Source organism: Pangasianodon hypophthalmus, chromosome 10 (assembly GCF_027358585.1).
Source record: "Pangasianodon hypophthalmus isolate fPanHyp1 chromosome 10, fPanHyp1.pri, whole genome shotgun sequence".
Taxonomy (NCBI): Eukaryota; Metazoa; Chordata; class Actinopteri; order Siluriformes; family Pangasiidae; genus Pangasianodon; species Pangasianodon hypophthalmus.
In genome coordinates, this window is record NC_069719.1 from 24,865,464 (window position 1) to 24,872,076 (window position 6,613).

A 6,613-nucleotide genomic window follows, 5' to 3' on the forward strand; every position below is an offset into this window, starting at 1 on the left:
ACTATGACACTTTAAATCATTTTATTGCTCTTTTGTTACCACATTTTATGAACCTTAGGACTCTTTTGTTGGCACATCCATAAAATACCAGATGAACTGAGTAAGCTTTGGCTTTAATGATCATTTACTGAAAAATAAAAACTTAAGTTATTCAAGTTATTCGTGTGTATTCGTATTGGATGCAATTTAGATTTTTAAAAATTTTTTTTTTACTGTACTCTTATATTACGATTTATTTATAAACTAAACTACTATCCTAATGTTCTTTGGTTTGTCCCTCTGGAGCAACAACGGTCTATGTAGAACCCTAAAACAGATGGTTTCAGATTCATAAAAAGTCCAAAGTGGAACCCTTTTAGAAATGTAGAACCTTTACCTATTCAAAAAACCCTTTTATTAAGAGGTATCGTCTTCATAGGGAATCTTCCATGACTGCCCAGTAGAAGGGTAAAACTCTGTGTGCTTATAAATATACACAAGACATTTATATCATTCATGAAAGCATACTCCTCAATTTTCTGTCTGAAAAAAGAAAAGAAGGCATTTATTCATGGATACAACAATTTGTAGTTGTGGGCAGAGGAGTGGAGGCCAAGTTCCATTCTTAGCTCTGACTCTTCTGTGTGCCGACTCTTTCTATGATTTTAGACTGTGCTTGATGCAGTTCAGCTGCCAGGGACTGTGATTTTAGACTGTAAAATGAACTGGCAGGACTTCTATCCACCTGTTTTTATGTAAAGTTTACTCAAGACTGGGTTTTTCAAATAAATGAAGACATGAACACGTGTGTGTGTGTATCACTGGATGAAATGATCTTGTTAGTCCTTTGTAGAATGTTCACGTAACAGTTGTCATGCAGTGGGAACAATCTGGAATAATATTTCAAGAAATTCACTTAAAATCTACAAAACATCTGGTTGGAAATGTACAGAGTCATCATGTTTCAACTCACTGCTCTGTAGCTGTTCTCTTCCACTGCAGTGCCTCTGCGTTCTTATTTAAAAAAAAAAAAAAAAGTTCCTCGAGGCTTCTTTGGACAGTTAAGGGCATTAAATGGGTATCCTGAAGGGATTCTACTTGAAACCCTCTGTCAAAAAGGGAAACCTACTATTTTAGGAATCTACATAGTACAGTTAAGGGTTCCCCCAGAGGAACATAATGAATAATCATTATCAATCAATAATCATTAACTGCTAGATGGAACAATTTCTTAAAAAAATCTATGTGCTCTCTCATTAAAGTGGTCTTCAGTATTTGTTACTGGCTGTGCTTTTTCTCAAAATCCTAATTTTACAGAAGCACCTTTAGGTATTTTCATCTACACTACCATCATGGAAAATGCTTGACCAATTGTACTTCATTACTATACTTAAGTATTATTTTGGTTATTAAGTATTATTTAGAATTATGTGCTGTTCCCACATTACTGGCTGACTGGATGGGTGCATGGATGTGTTTTTTCTCTCTCTCTCTCTCTCTCTCTCCTCTTTATATTATTTTCTTCCTTCTTTGTCCTCCACCTCCTTTTCCCTAACAATGTCTGCATAAGTTATGTATGTATATGAATGTATATGTATCTGTGTGTATATATGTCCCCACATAAAAAAAGGATTATTTTGGTGTATTTATAATTTACTTGATTACATTTCCAAGAAACATTACTTTTTACTCCTTACATTTTATTTCTACCTTCAAAATACTCATTACAAATCTTGAAGGTCTCTTCTTCTCTCATCAAGCCAAAGACTGTACGCTATATATCAATCTAATGGGCTCAGTTAAGCATCCAATCATTTCAGTATTGCATCCAATCAAGTTCATCAATGGAGAAGAAACTATCAGGAATCCCTATGTGCTTTGACATACTCATGATGAACAATGTAGTTAATGCTATAGTTATCCATGTGTGTTTGATGGATAAGAAACATGACTGCAGTGTGGAACTTGAGGATGAGGGCTCCTGGCCCTACCTCAGTAAAATGTTTCAATATGCTGGTGTAAGCAAATGCTTGTATAAAATGAGGGATCTTCTGAACTCCATCTAGGTAAATTTCACTAATTTTCTAATATCAACAGGCTATATTGAACAGTTAGCATGTTTTCTTTGCTAATGCCTGGTTAGACTAACATTGATTATAGTAACTAATGTAGCTTGGCTAGGCAGCAAGTCAGATTGTAGCTAATGGTAAATATTGGTTATTTACATGTTTTCTTTTAAACTTCTGATGAATTCATTATCATCAGTTATGTATATGACCAGCAAACATACAGAGAGAACGTTTTCTGGCAAAACGGCGTAGTTGCGTTTTAGATAAGACATAAAAATAATAATAATAATACTACTTCGTTTCATCGGTTAAAAACACTTACCTTTTAATATTTGAGTACATATAAAACTAGGAACTGTTACTTTCACTTGAGAACATTTTTGGCTGGATACTTCCACTTTTAATTAAGTAGGATTTTGACACATTATATATATTTTCACTAAAGTATAATTTCTCAGTCCTTTTCCACTCCTGGCTGTTAATGTAGTCCAAATACTAGCAGTTACCACTTCCTGTTTACTGAAGTGATGTAACCAGGATGACTCAACTCTGACAATTTAGTTAGATTCCATACCACTGAAGTCAAATGGAAAGCTACAAGGAAAGCTAAACCCATTTGGGTGACCATAATAGGGCAGTTCATTACATACATAGAGAGGCAAAGGATGTACACTCATAGAATGGGTATTTAAAAATGCCTGTTCTAAACTTCCTTGTTAGCATTATACGAAACATTCATGTGATGAATCAGAGAGATGGGAGTATTTTCACAATGTCCGCATGGTTGTCACAGCAAAAATTCCATACTTCATATATTTAGTACAAACTGATTGTTTTGCATAAGCATTCATAAGGGTCACGGGGAGCCTGGGGCCTATCCCAGGGACTCGGGGCACAAGGCAGGGGCACAACTGCACACACTCACACAATTTAGAGATGCCAGTCAACCAGGAGAACATGCAAATTCCACACATACAGGGCAGAGGCGGGAATCAAACCATCAACCCTGGATTTGTGAGGCGAATTTGCTAACCACTAACCAGTAGTTCCAGTAACAAGCTCCTTTTTTTCACCAAGTATTTGACCAGTTCAACATTATGTTTGAATAAATCAAATTGCAAATTTACAAACTATTGAATTCATCTACAACCAAGTTCAGTAATGTTAATTAGTACAGAAAGCACATAAGTATGTGCACCTCAGCTAGAATACGGTCGGCATTCTTAACCTTAAACACCAATTTAAGGACAGACATACTGTATAGTTTGGTAGCTCGTTATATGTTTTTATTATTGTTGTTGATTAGCTAGCTGGAGGATAATCTAAACCTCACATGGTTTGATCTAAAAGCTAATATCATACAATATGAAATAACAGCAAACACTAAAACATAGCTATTTAATTCAATGTTATAAGGATTAGTATAAGCGTGTTAACCTTAACTAGCTAGTTAGATGTTTCCAAAAACAAACTGAAACAGGAGTCGTGGAATATGCCCTCTCTGTAGCTATATCTCTATCTGTTTTATTTATTTATTTATTTATTTATTTTTTTATGATTGCTGTTTTAGAGTTACGTAATGCTAACTGCTTCTTACTAAAAGTGATTTGCAAAAAAAAAAAAAAAAAAAAAAAGTTTGTTATGGCATATCCTGTATCCCGGATTAATGTTAAATTATTAACATGACTGATTTGGATGAGATGAAAATCCCAGAGAAGTAAAAATTACATTCTTTCAGCTCCTCATTTAAAGCTAATCCAGTTCAAATAAGGCTTTATATATTTAACTAAAGGATTGGTTCTACTTATGCATTTACTTTTACATAAATGTAGATCAGTTATTGACACTGATCTGAAAAAGCTGACATGTTCTCATTGTTTTTGTGTTTCCTGTTAGTAGAAAAAAAAGGCTGTGAGGTTGGATGGCTCTCCTTTTCCCACATAGGTTGGCCTCTTCCAAAATAAAGGCCTTCAGTCGATAAAAGGCCACGTTCCCTGCAGAGGCAGAGCACCATTACTGTACATGCCTGAACAGGACCAGCGGCAGATGGAGATTATATAAAATACCCATGCACTACAGAGGAGGCGGGAATAATACATCAGCTAGAGAACAGTGCTCATAAATAAACCATTCAAATGTAGCAGTTCTCATTACGCATATCCATGTGCTCGGAAATAAATATGTTAACTAGAAAGTTTGTTGCTTTTGTGGATTACGGATCCCAGACCGATTCTTTATCAAAATATCAACTGCTGATTATAAAACAAATCAATTTCTTAATTGAATTTAGTTAAAAATAGAATTACTAGGGTTTTCCCCAGTGTATGAGTGCACATGTTTGAGCCTGGACTAGTATTATTATTATTATTATAATAAATGAACATTACAGTAATTATAGTTACTAAATATAATAGTAATAATTACTTGTCATTTGATTAGGTGTCATATGCAGCACTTGAGGAATGAAGGTTATGGCATGTGGATGTGTTTCATAAACACCCACATGAAAAGGGTGCATGTTGGAGCACGTCCAGGATGCTCCAGTACTGAGCTACTGCATTAAGTAAGGAATAAAACATGATAAGACATGAGGTTATATTGAAAATAATCAACACCACGGTGCTGTGATGTGGCCTGACATGAAGCAGAGTTACTTGAACTTCTTGAAGTTGTTTATTTTCTTATATCACATCCTGAAGTGTCTTATTCCTCTCGCTAACAACGATTTTTCATTTCTTAAAGAATGACACATCAACCTTTTTATCCATTTGTTGTTACCTTTAATGTTGTGGAATGTCTGCGAATCAAGTTAGTTCCTGGTATCGCTTATGTTATAGACAGTCATTCAATCACCAGCCTTTCTTTTTTTGGAAGGAGTCTCCAGTGTCAGCACTTTGTAACAGTCAGTGGTAAAGCTGTAGAAGTTTTCCACGAGAAAGTCAATACAAACTGCTGTAGTATTAGAGGAATAAAACACTTCTGGATGTACAGTTATAGGAAAAATAATTAGCAGTAACCTCACTGTGCATCACACCACCCCATTATTGTTTATTGTGCTATAACAGCATGATTCCAAAGTGCTTTTTAACAAGTTAGACAGAGATTCTAGGATTTTTTCCCCCCAAAATGCTAGTGGCAATCAATAAATGAACTCTAGAGAGAAACATACTTTGGCTATAAGTCTGTATTAGCAGTGTTAACATGTTTGTGTGAGTGTAGGTTTAGCTTTATTTAGTGTAAGGACTTAGACTAGAGCAGTCCTGAATAAGAGAGAAAGAGAAAAGTGTGTTCACCAGGCGATCTTTTAGCTCCCTGTGGAATGTGACTAAAACTTTGCACTATCCCATAAGCCTGTTGGGTTGCAGCCAACATTCCCTAAAACGCACCTGGGTGAAATCACACCATTGCTTTTTTTCAGGCTCTATTTACAGCACTTGTACGGACTGAGAAGTGGTCGAGGATTAACAGTGCTTTTTCAGAGCATGCATTAAACACGTTATCTGAACAAATTCTATGTCACGTCCAGGTTACCGTGAGAAATCTAAGTCCAAAGTCATGCATCCTGGAGATATTTACATCACCACACCACACAGGGTTGTTAACAGCAAATAGCAACACATACATACATACATACATACATGCATACATACATAAATATATATACATACATGCATATATATATTGGTCTGTGTGTATAGAGATAAAACTCAAGATGCCTTGGACAGATTTAGGCCCCAAAGCAAAAGAATAAGCAACACTGCCTTCTAGAGGACACTGACTCATTCTGACATCCCAGCGCTGCCTATATTAACACTGCAGCAAAAGGTACAACAGCTTCAAAAGACCTTGTTTTATTATTTACATCTTTTTCATACCCACACAGAAAGAGCAGTCTCTGTAATAAACTGAAAGAATCTACTTTTATAACATCGCCTTGCTTTCATCTAGAGAACATTTAGCATCAGAACCACAATCTGGTCACACAATATCGTTAACCTTAATCCAGGATTTAAGCTGTGGTGTCTTGAGCAGTGCCCAAGTCTGTGTGTGTATGTGTGTGGCTGTGGCTTTATGTGCGTTTTTGTTCAGTTGTTGTCGCCACATGCACATTAAAACAAGGTTCGTTCTGAGTGATGTGGCTCAATCTAATCACACACAGAAATCTGTTTTATGACTAGAGCTCAGTTTAACACCAAAACTAGTCTGTAGACATGGGATAGTGAAAATAACAAATAATAAAAAAGACCCTGTAAAAATGGTGATTTAAATGATTACTAGACTTGTGCCTCAAACAACATTGTACACTAAATGGCCAAAAGTATGTGATGTGGTGTGTATAAAAAAATAGTCAATGATAGGGTGGTGTGATTATTTTCCTACAGCAGCATGTCCCAAATTACAATTTTGTATGTAATAAATGACAACACATCGTACTTTCTATCCATTTAAAGTTACTTTTAACGTTGTGGAACATCTGTAAGACAAGTTAGTTCTATTATCATTTACATTATAGCAGCTATAAACAGACATTCTCTTACCAGCTTCTCATTTTTCCTCTCTCTTAA